This window comes from Salvelinus sp. IW2-2015, linkage group LG8 (assembly GCF_002910315.2).
Source record: "Salvelinus sp. IW2-2015 linkage group LG8, ASM291031v2, whole genome shotgun sequence".
Lineage (NCBI taxonomy): Eukaryota > Metazoa > Chordata > Actinopteri > Salmoniformes > Salmonidae > Salvelinus > Salvelinus sp. IW2-2015.
Window position 1 is genome coordinate 21,069,967 of NC_036848.1, and position 12,774 is coordinate 21,082,740.

The following is a 12,774-nucleotide window of genomic DNA, read 5'->3' on the forward strand; positions in this document are numbered from 1 at the left end:
CGGTCCTCATGAGAGCCAGTTTCATCATAGCGCTTGATGGTTTTTGCAACTGCACTTGAAGAAACTTTCAAAGTTCTTGACATTTTCCAGATTGACTGACCTTCATGTCTTATTAAATCAATGTTCTCATGGTATTTCACAGTAAACTTATATGAGCCAAAGGTCGTGTGGTGAAAGATGTCTCCAAACAAATAAATGCACAATAAAAGTTTTTTAATGTAAGACTTGCTGCGTTACCAGTTTGAAGTTTTGTACTAAGAGTTTCAAAAACTCACCACATACAGTACCAGTCAAAGTTTGGACACACCTACTCATTCCAGGGTTTTTCTTTTTTTACTATTTTCTACATTGTAGAATAATAGTGAAGACATCAAAACTATGAAATAACACATGGAATCATGTAGTCACCAAAAACGTGTTAAAAGAAATCAAAATATATTTGAGATTCTTCAAAGTAGCCACCCTTTTTCTTGATGACAGCTTTGCACACGCTTGGCATTCTCTCAACCAGCTTCATGAGGTAGTCACCTGGAATGCATTTCAAGTAACAGGTGTGCCTTGTTAAAAGGTAATTTGTGGAATTTCTTTTCTTCTTAATGTGTTTGAGCCAATCAGTTGTGCTGTGACAAGGTAGGGGTGGTATACAGAAGATAGCCCTATTTGGTAAAATACCAATTGCATATTATGGCAAGAACAACTCAAATAAGCAAAGAGAAACAAAAGTCAATCATTACAAAAGTCCTTTACGGGATCGGTGTCCCTATACAGGGATGGTTGAGCTAATGTGCGCTAATGTGATTCGCATGACGTTGTAAGTAACAATAACATTTCCCAGGACATTGACATGTCTCATATGGGCAGAAAGCTCACATTTTTCTTAATCTAACTGTACTGTCCAATTTACAGTAGCTATTACAGTGAAAAAATATCATGCTATTGTTTGAGGAGAGAGCACAACACATTTTTTATCACGGCAACTGGTTTGGTACATTCACCTCTGAAGGTAAATTATGTACTTACATTCACTAATCTTGCTCTGATTTGTCATCCTGAGGGTCCCAGGGATAAAATGTAGCATAGTTTTGTTTGATAAAATCTATTTTTAGATTCAAATGTAGGTACTGGGTTCTACAGTTTGAACTCCTGCTGTTTCTGTCTCCACACCCACCCCGCCTGGCCATCTAGATCTGTGAAAATTAGTGTATAAGCTAATGATCCATCATGTATGACATTTCTGGGAGTGTGTAAACTAAAAAATGTATTACCATATCATTTGTGTATGTTATGTACTTGAAAATGTATCAACTGACCAATTCGTGCACATTTGGGCAGACTTGATAATAAATATTGTCCAGTATTGCAATGCTTCACTGGATCAATCTGAAACTTTGCACACAAACTGATGCCATCTAGTGGCCAAAATCTCTAAGTTGCGCCTAAACTGCAATATTATGTTATGGCCTTTCTCTTGCATTTCAAAGATGAAAAAACTGTTTTTTTGTTCATTATCTTATACCAGATCTAATTTGTTATGTTGTCCTACATTAATTTCACATTTCCACAAACTTTAAACTTTTTCCTTTCAAATGGTATCAAGAATATGCATATCCTTGCTTCAGGTCCTGAGCTACAGGCAGTTAGATTTGGGTATGTCATTTTAGGTGAAAATTGGGGGGGGAAAAAGGTCAGATCCTTAAGAGGTTATTAACCCTTTGACACGTACGATCACGTATTTCTGATCATTGTTGAGTGGTCCCTGCAGCATACAATCTCAAATATGTGATTGGATCAGTAGCAACCGAACGTATGATGCAACAAACACGTCTATACAGCATTGTTGTCTGAACAGCATCTAAATATTTTTGTACTGATGGAAAATAAAGGCCTTAAACTTTATTCCTCAATTGTAAAAGATAAATGCTAACTTCATCATCCAAGCATCACATGGAACACATCCACAGTCAAACTCATTCCATAAACCAGTCTAAATAACAGGTTGCGCTGACAAAAATCAAACATCAACATAAGTTAGCGACCTAACAGCCAGATTAGTTTACAACGTACCACATCTCTGGTGAGCATGAGAAACTAATGTAATGTTGTTTAGAAAATAAATGCGTGTCAGCTAAGCTAACAGCAACTAAATAGTTTATGGTGGCAGCCATGTTTGTTTATGTTTGACCTCCCGAAAACTCCCTAATCGCAGAATGCCATTCACTATAAGACACAAATAAACAAAGTCAAAGATGGCTGCGCTCATTGCCTGAAAAATATATACTTAGTTTAGCCAATTTTCAGCATATTACAAATCGTTGATGTACTTGTTACAGTGTATACAAGAACCGGAGCACATGACTTGACAAGTCGTTTACCGTTTTTGACAAATCCCAAAGGAAAAAAAATATTTAAAAAGAAATCACCTCACAGATCACACCAAATACAAGCCTACTGCCTAACCTAACTGTAGTGTTAAAGCTAAACATGGATGAAACCATTTTAGGGGAGTTCATTTCATTTGTGGGGGGTTTAAGTCCATTGGGGGTAGAAATGGGGGACGGTATTGTGGGGTGATATGATGCAGGAAATATTACTATTTATTTTATTTAACTAGGCAAGTCAGTTAAGTACAAATTATTATTTATAATGATGGCCTACCTATGATGGGGGATTTATCAATAAATGGGGGACAAACACAAGAGAAGTTTATACGCTAAATAAAATCTTTTTTAACTGGAAAGGGCGGGTCTGAGCTGGCAACCCTGAGATACCAAAGTTACAATCTGATGTCGGGTTCAAGGCAACTGGGAACTTGGGGGGGACTATCTCCGAATGGGAAAAATAGTATTGAACGCTCATCCAACTTGGAAGCCTCTTTCTAGACCTGAGAATTTGAAAGCACCATAAGTCAGTCGAGCGAACTCTCTCGTTATAACATCTTTGGTCTGACAGACGCTTACGTGACAACCAGAATGCATTGTATGATGTCAATAAACATGGCGCCACACATAGCTTAGCATTAGCTCATAGTAATCAGTACAACATTCGAAAAAGTATTTTACACACGTGTATCCATTACAATCTATGCAAGAATCGGAATGCATGATTTGTCACCAGAACTTTAAAACATGAATAAAACCGTAAATACATTATGATCCATACATACATACGGTGTGCTACAGCAGAAACGATATACAGAAAATAAGCCCCTTACTTTGACTGGACATGTGTGCATTCCTAAGTCCAATTTGTAAGGAAAACAACTATGAAGGCAATGCGGGCGCCAGTCAGAAAATGTGCCGGTGGGAAACGTTTGTGCAAGGACTGTTCTGACTAGATATGCGCAATGTCTTCATACTTGATCTCGGAAAACACTAGGGAGGTGCTTGGGCTCTTGTTGAAGAGAGAAGTTTGTCCAGCTCAGTAAAGCCTCAAATATAAAATTGTCCGCAACAGTGAAATGGGCTTCTTCATGTGACATAACAAGGAGGCAGAACACACCTCAATTCAAACTGTTGTTAGAAAATAAAACTTGCTAGAAAATAATTTGAAATCGAAACAGCCTATAGATAATTAGCAGGCAGCGTGCCTTGGTTTGAGGGCAGCGCGGGTAACTGTCCTGTTGCGTAACAATCACATTTAGGAACAGTGAGATCATTCTGACACCACGCGCATGAAAAAAACTCACGTACGGGCGGCGGTTAGAGATATTTGGGTTAATTACCAAAACACAACATAATATCTTCTCAATTTAGTTGTTTTAACAATCAGTTAATCCAATAGCAATAAATGCAAGATACATATTTCAAAATTGACATTTGAATGTAATATGCTACAGTACTGTAAATGACAGTACATTAAACTGTTTTCACATTAGGCAATACACTTGCACTACACGTCAAAATTGACCCATAAAAATTTGAAAATCCCATGTGTAATCAAAGTTGTGATCATTGAATACATCTTTCATAATCATTGATGCAAAAAATAAATGTATTGTTCAAATATGACATCATAGGTGTACTGTAATCAAATGAAACAAATGACAAAACTGTCTTGAGCATTCGGCCGTAGGTTGTTCATACACCTGGGGGAAACCTTTTGGCATGATGCATCCAAGCCTGACAGGTCTGGATTGATGTCATTGCATGCCTCATCCAAGGCCTTGAGTAGGGTGGTACGCTCAAGGGGGTGGCGATCATACACCTTCCACCTGTATTGTAATCATGTATTGTAGTGGTCCCGTGTGGCTCAATTAGTAAGAGCATGGCCAGAATTACCACTCTGGGGTCCTATACAAAAATGTGTGGACTCCCTGTTGTCACTTTGGATAAAAACACCTGTTACGTAAATGCCATATATTACAGTATTACAGTACGATATTGGCCAACAATTTTTGTAAAGATTTACATAGCATCAAGCTTGGAAATAAAAAACTATGCATGATTTGTTTGCTTTCTAGATGTAACGTGAGCATTTTAATATTTTATATCATTCTTGTTATATTATCCTTTTCAATTGGTATATAAAAAAATGCTTCTAGATGAGTAAAAACATTGAAACTTGCATTATGAGTCAATACATAAAATACTGTACATGGCTCTGGGTCAATTAAGTACCACAATATGAGTAATAGTCATAAGACCTAGCAGTAAAACCCGGAAATGGTTCCAATCGTTTTTCCACCATTCATTTTTCCGTAGGGGATTTTAGAACTACTTGATATATGGTCTGTTTGTGTAGGCTTTCCTTGGCATGACGTTTTGATAACTGCGCAAATCTCTCTTGGACAAGGTAACTTTTATCAGTATATTCGCCTGTACCCACCAAAAATGAAATTAGCTGCCAATGTGGCTATCATACAGAACTACACATCCTGTCACAAGCTTAGATGTCATTCTTCAAGACGCATGGTAGGAAAAACCTCCACATTTCTCCATTTGATCGTTTTCTGATCTCTGTAAGCGAGAGAGGTCGCTGGAGCTGTGTGATAAGGTAAGTAAGCCCTGTTTGCTAGCTTCTAATGTTACCGGCCTCAGACTGACTTTGAAGGTGGCCTCTGAAGTGATTTTTGGCACTTTATTCTCTAATATGCTTTTTTTAAGTTAAATTCTCTAATTTCAAATATTTGGTTATCAATTAATTTAAATTGATGGACAGTGGTGTAATGTACTTAAGTAGTACTTTGAAGTATTTTTACTTAAGTCGTTTGTTGGGGTATCTTTATATTTTTAAAACTTACTTCCCTACATTCCTAAAGAAAACACTTATCAAGAGATCATCTAAGGTCATCCCTACTTGCCTCTGATCTGGCGGACTCACTAAACACATGCTTTGTTTGTAAATTATGTCCGAGTTTCCCCCTGGCTCTCTGTAAATATATATATATTTTTTAATTAACTATGAAAATGGTGCCGCCTGGTTTGCTTTATAACATTTTAAATGATTTATACTTTTACTTTTGATACTTAAGTATATTTAAAGCCAAATACTTCAACTCATGTATTATTTTAATGGGTGACTTTTACTTGAGTACTTTTCTATTAAGGTATCTTTACTTTTACTCAAGTATGACAATTGGGTACTTTTTACACCACTGTGGATTGATAAGTAATGACAAAACATTCATCCACATGCAAGTGCACACATTAACATTCAACATAAATGAAATTTACCTACAGTAGATTTCCTCATTCACAATCGAAACACTTATGCATAAAGATAAACAACTGACGTGTCTTAATATTGCTACACTTGTAGAAAACAGATAAGCATTATATTCAGCTTCAAAACAGTGACGTTAGTGCAACCATGAAATTGTCTCTCTCGCACCTGCACTGCCTGCACTAAAGTCCGTTGACACAGGCAGGGAGCATCATTTTACAGAAAACTAATAACACTTAAAACAAACTCAGAAACCTCAAATAAATTGATTCTTTACGAAATTACTTCTAGGAAATCATGTACATTTACTCAGAAAACCCCAACGTCTCTATGTGACTTGTAAAATAGTGTCCACCAAAGCTAGCATAAAAGCTAACATACACTCATTAATTCTGTCACGTTCTTCACTCACTCAGTTTGATATAAAAATAACACATACAACTTTCACCAAACATGATAACTAACCCCTTTACTGGTTTGTCACCCAGCATGTTATGATGTTCTTTCGATATTAGAAAGTTTAAATGTGCTGTTACATACCTGTAGTGATAACAAGAAACGGACACAAAAGTTATTGTCTTGACAGTTCTGGCACTTTATTCTAAGGAAATGATGTGCACTTGGTCAGAACTTGTTGCTTTCCCCACTACCACAGTGAAACAGCGCCATCTATTGGACTGATGGGCTAAATACTGCTAAAGCGTGTAGAAAATTGTTTGTTTGTTTTTACCTTTATTTAACTAGACAAGTCAGTTAAGAACAAATTCTTATTTACAATGACGGTCTACCGGGGAACAGTGGGTTGGTTAACTGGCTTGTTCAGGGGCAGAATGACAGATTTTTTACCTAGTCAGCTCGGGGATTCAATCCAGCAACCTTTCGGTTACTGGCCCAAAGTTTATTAAGACACATACAATTTGTTGTTTTTTTTAATTAGGGGGTGTCTATTTTTAGTGACAATTTTTCAACCTATTACACTAACAAGCTATTTTGGTTCGATCAAATATCTGTGGTTAGCTAGATACTCATGAAAATTAGTAGGGATGCACAATATATTGGTAAGCATATCGGAATCGGCCGATATTAGCTAAAAATGCCAACATCGGCATCGGCCCGATGTCTAGTTTAAAGCTGTGTGCAAAACCGATGTCAAAGCTGACGTGCATACCTATATAAACGTAGGTAGATAACGTAATGACGCCACACAAAAAATACAGCGCTATACGTGCAACACAGCATTCCTAACCTAGCCCACAAGGTCTGCTGTGTGGATCTATATAGAAGTTTCAAACGAAGATAACAAAAAGGCCATATATGCAACGTTTGTGCTCCTATTATTTCCCGAGGAGGGGAGAAAGTGAAATCATTCAATACCATAAACCTAATTACTCATTTGAAAATGCATCATCCCCAGACGTTCAGCGACTACTCAGAACAAAAGCAGAAAAAAACACACACTTCCAACAACTAAACAAGTTCAAGTCGAGCAGTCATTTGAAAGAGAAAATTTCAGCGAGACAACTCAAAGGCGAAATCCATTAACGTCAAGATAATGGAATTCATTGCCCTTGACAATCAATCGTTCTCTGTCGTGGATGATGTTGGCTTTCGACTGGTCAAGCACCTCGAGCCCCGGTACACACTACCTATTTTTCAGATGTTGCCCTAGCGGAGTTACACAGTATTGTTGAAACTCACATCCATTAGCTACTTGATATGGGCGTCACTGCTATTAGCTTCACGACTGACATTTGGACCAGCGATGTCAGCCCCATGAGCATGCTGAGTCTGACAGCACAGTGGGTCGACAAGGATTTCGTACTGAGGAAAGCCGTATTGCATGCTCAAGAATGTGCTGGTTCTCATACCGCTGCTGCCATCTCAATGGCATTTGAGAACATGTTTGAAACTTGGAAACATGAACACACTCCTAGCTACATTCGAACAACTGACTTGAGAAATAAGCTCATCAACTGCGTCTGCAGCAGACGTGATATCCACTGTCATGGCACTTGAAACCCCTGCTCAACAAAACTGCCAACACAGACCGTGGGGTTAAAACTTGCAAAAGTACTCTACTAGAGGCTGTGAACAAGTGATTCGGTGGCATTCTCTGAGCCTCTTTACTGTGTCGCCGCCATGCTCGATGCTAGGTACAAGGGCCGCTACTTTGATACAGACAAGAAACAGGGTTTACCTGAAATGTTACAGACACAGCTGAACAATATGGAAACGTGCACAGTGACAGTGCGCACCGAAGAGGACCCACGACAGAAGAGGCCATGGACAGAGAGCTGAAACTTTACTGCTTTACATGTATGATGAAATCCTGGTTGAGATTGAAACGACTGAACAAATGAACAACGAAACAGCACAGTAAGTAAGTGAAAGAAATAGGTTCTGATTATGTTTTACTGGTAATGGGGACATACGTAAATGCCAACAAAATAACTTTTTGGTCAGTGTGTGTTTCAACTATTTAACTGTACTAGAATGCTTAAAAGGCCCTAAAATATTTAATAGCGGTTATCGGTATCTGTTTTTTTTGGCAAGGAAAATATCGGATATCGGTATCGGCCAAAAATTTAATGTCGGTGCATCCCTAAAAATTTGCTAGATAACCACCGACTGTAGTTACGTGTGCAAAGCATGTTCCTTACAAGTAAAAATAAAAACAGCATAGGCTAGCATAATGACTGTTGTGACCCATTATTATTGACAAGTCCTTCGTGAACTAGCCAGCTAGTTAACTTTAGCTCACAGTTTGTGTAGTCATACTTTTTCACGTGGTGACATGCTAGCTCACCAGAGCAGGGATATATCCAGCTAATGTTGCCTGGTGGGCTAGCTAGTTAGGCACCTTGGTTGCCTAGTTGGCTACATTAGCTAACGTTAGCTAGCTAATGTTGCACCGTATCTCACTGTCGTGTAGTCTGACTTTCCCGACAGGCATGTTAGCGAAAACATTAAATATCCCTGCCCTGGTGGACTAGTTAGCATGTCACCACCACTGGGGTCTGGGGAAAAGTCTGACTACATGAACGATGAGCTAACGTAACTAGCTAGTTAAACTTTCACTAAATATCCTGGTGGGCTAACATTAGCTAGCATGTCATCTCGTGGAAAAGTGTGACTACAGGAACGGTGAGCTAACGTTAACTAACTGGCTAGCTAGCTCACAAAGGACGTGTGGGCTCAATGTTTTCACAAACACAACACAAACAGTTTTGTTCCATTAGTGCATCTGTTGGACATGACTAATCAAATGACCTGTGGAGTCAGGGATGGAAATTAAGCTAGCCCGAGGCTAGTACTTTTCAGACTGGACTAGTGGACAATGTACCAAACTATTCTGACACAGCAGTGAAATGTTGCCTTTACAAACATTGCATGCCACAGATATAGGACCTAAATGCTAGTAGAAATTGTGGTCTGCTGGCCATTGCCCAAAATCCTTATGTTCCATCCCTGCATCTCAGTTCATTTCAGACGATCCCCCTACTACTGTTGGTCCTCCTCAGTGACCTCACGGCTGAGGGTTTTAACTTTCCTCTTGAGAATTAGAATCACAAGTATAGTCGTATAGCTCCTAGCAATACTTCACCTCTTCAGGCAAATAGTACCCTAGACTGTCCTGATCATCTAATTGTGCATTCCAGATAATTCCTCCATCCCAGCAGAAATGTTCTATCCACATAATAGGATTTTAGATGTGCAGATAGACCAAAGCCCAGTCTATTTTACCATTACTATAGTCAAGTCTGTGGGTTATGGTATTTTAATATAGATGTTACCATTTTAGTCATTAATTTAGCTAGCTACTTTCAGATGGGCGGACTGGAAACCCAGTGAGAACACTGGTATGCAGCTGCCATTTTCTGTGGGGAAAGATAAATGGCCCAGTATTTACCAGGAAAGGTAGCTCATCCACCATGGCAGAAGAGGAAGATCCAGACTGTTGATTGGGAAACAAGAACAAACAATGAGGTGTGACAATTGTCACATTGTCCAAGGTTTGTTTGTGTTATGATAAACAATGTGTTTTCTGTCCAGATAAAGATGGAGATACAGCATTGAAAAATACCTAACACTAACCAAATGTCTCTGTTTTCCAGTCCAACAGGAGTGTATCCCTCAGACAATCCGTTGCATGGAGATCTTGTGCCAGTTGTGATCCGAGTGTGAGCGTCTACTTGTGGAGACTACAGCAGATCGAGCCTGTGGACGGACAGGTCAGTAACTCATCAAATGTGATGCAATATTGTGTAAAACATTGAATTTGTAGATGCATCGAAACGTTGACTTCATGTCCCATTTCCCCCATGTTTTAGACATGAGGCGTGACATGCGGAACATCAAGTTCACCCCACGAGAAGCAGTGCATGATCAACGACATCCTCAGCAAGGAGATCTGCTGGAAGTGATGTACTCTCTCTCTCACTCACTCTGGGGGTAAGACATAATTTAAACATCACAGATATATATTCCCAATGTGCCCATGATAAAAGGCAATGTAAACTGTTTTACTACTTAATGAAACTGAGGAGATGCATTCAGACTAGCCTGTGATTGAACTTAAGTTAACTATATTACTTTAGTTGGCTGCTTTGAGCAAAACTTGAATATAATATAACCTATTCTAGGAACCTTTTGTTTGTGTATGATCTTTATTCATTGTTCACTTGTTTTTCAACAATGTCAGGTACAGGCAGGGGTGACTGGGGCCTTCAGCAAGTAAGACACAGGGGTAAGAAATAATTTGAACATCACATGTATAAATTCCCACTGTGCCCATGATAAAGTTAACCACATTACTTTATTTGTATGTAATATAACCTATTATGGGAGCCTAGTGTGTTTGTATGAACTGTGTGGAATATTTTTGGAATATGAGTGTCAGAGGTTGTCACGCTGGATGGGGATGATGATGGAGGCTTTGGTGGTCCACACAACGAAGAAGTAGGTGTCCCTTCCAGTGATGAGGATCTGACCTTGGACCTGGTACCAGTAAGAATGGTCTTTACGGAGGTGGTAAGACCCTACCTCCTTGATATAGAAATCCTTCGACTTCACTGCCTCTTCAGTGGTAAGATCCCTTGCACCATAGGTACACTTGACCTCCACCAATGCTGTGGTGCCCACCAGGCCATCCGGTGAGGCACCCAGGATCCCAGACTCCATGACCCAAAGCCTTGACTCCTGCAAATCCATCCCTGTAGCCATTTTTAATGCACTCCTCTTTGTTATCTGTGCCCCACTTTACAGACAACAACCCATCCAATGACTGATCGGAGGACCCTTTTTAGCAGCAACAGAGTAACGGGCTTGGCCCTAACCACTGCTCCATAACTGCTGGCCGTCAACCTCCCTCTCCTCATGGTGTGCCAGATGGGGTTGGTGCGCTGTCTAACTGTTGCCTGCCGTAAAGCCTCATGCTGCTCCACCGACAGCGCCATGCCAGCCAGGATACCTGCAAGCCCCAGGTTCCCTTGCTTCTAAACAATGTCCGGTACAGACAGGGATGAGATGAAGGGTAGCGGTTGTTCTGGCTCAGGTTCATGGAGATATGCCATTCCACTGAACTTGCCCTGGAGACGGTTCCTTAGCCACCTCGGTGGGATCCCCTGGACAGAGGGTTGTAGTCTTCGGCCGGGTACAGGTCCTCCACTAACTGCACCTGGTTGGGCACGGCTGGCTTAGGCTATATGGCTACACTTATGTGCTCCACGGAGGCATTCGCATAAGGTAGAGAGAATCCCCTGGTCACCTATAGACACCTGCCAAGAGGAAGGATGTTAAGTGCCACGTCTTTCAATGCATGACTTTGAACACCTTGAAATTCATTTGTTATAAGAAATGTGCTATATAAATAAACTTTGATTTGATTGATGACATTACAGCTGTAGAATATTTCATCAACTGTAATTTTCAAGGACAAGTGCAGTTTTTCCATAAATGTGTAATTGATAACTTGGGATTTTATCACTTGACATGTAAATCATATGGTGGGAAGGACCCTATAAATCAAGACTGTAAATAAATAAATAATGTGCCTTTGAAGATTTGTCTCTGGTCATGCAAATACAATACAGGCTCAATGTCTAAACAAAGTCGATTCTGAATGTCAATAGATTTTTTGATACATTCTCATCAATAACAACATTCTAGAACTGAGTTATCACTCACCTAAGTCTGGTATCCGGGGTAATCTGGTTAATGATTATATAGCTTATTAAGTGTCTCTTTCCTTGTTGAACGTTGACAGCTGTATAGAACACATTGCATTGCTAATATGCTCAAACTTAACTTAATAGATACACTCACTGACACAGGATAAACTTTATCCCTCATGCTGCCCCTGACCAAACCAGTAAATTGCACCTCACAATAGCTGCACTTGTCCACATTGCCAGATTTACAGTGTCTTCTCCCCTTTTAATGCTCTTATGCTCATCCTTGAAAAATGCTATAAGGTCTTAAATAGACACCAAAGTCGATATACTGTACAAACAACTATCTAGGCTAATTTATTGATCTACTGCTCTGCCAACTAGCTAGCTAAAGTGTAGTCGGTGGCTAGCTAAGACACAGAAAGGCGATGGAAGAAGTTCAACACTTAATTCAAGTAATTTCAATACAGCACATGGATTCATCATGGATTGGGCACAGGTCTCTCTCTGATCGTGCTGGTGAATGGTAGCTGACTATGTCGGCTAAAGATGAAGTGCAGGAACTTCCTCAGGATTTTTTGCCTTGCTGAGGTTCTCTCTGTTGCTAATAAAAAATTCAGAGTAAATTGAGGTAAATATATTGATAAAACTCACCTTGTCCAAGAGAGATTTACATGGTAATCAAAACATCACACCAAGGTAAAACTACACCAAACACATACTACATTTTAGGTGCTTGTAAAATTCACTATGTGAAAAATGAATGGTGGAAGATTATTAGAACCATTTCTGTGTTTCACTGCAAGGTTTTATGGGTATTATGATGTGTCCACTGTGGGGTTCTATAGAAAGCAATAGTAATGGCATCTTTTTGTAGGCACTAACTCAGCAATGGCTTGTTGGCCAAAGCCTATGGTGAAATAAATTGAGTTTTTGTCGGGTT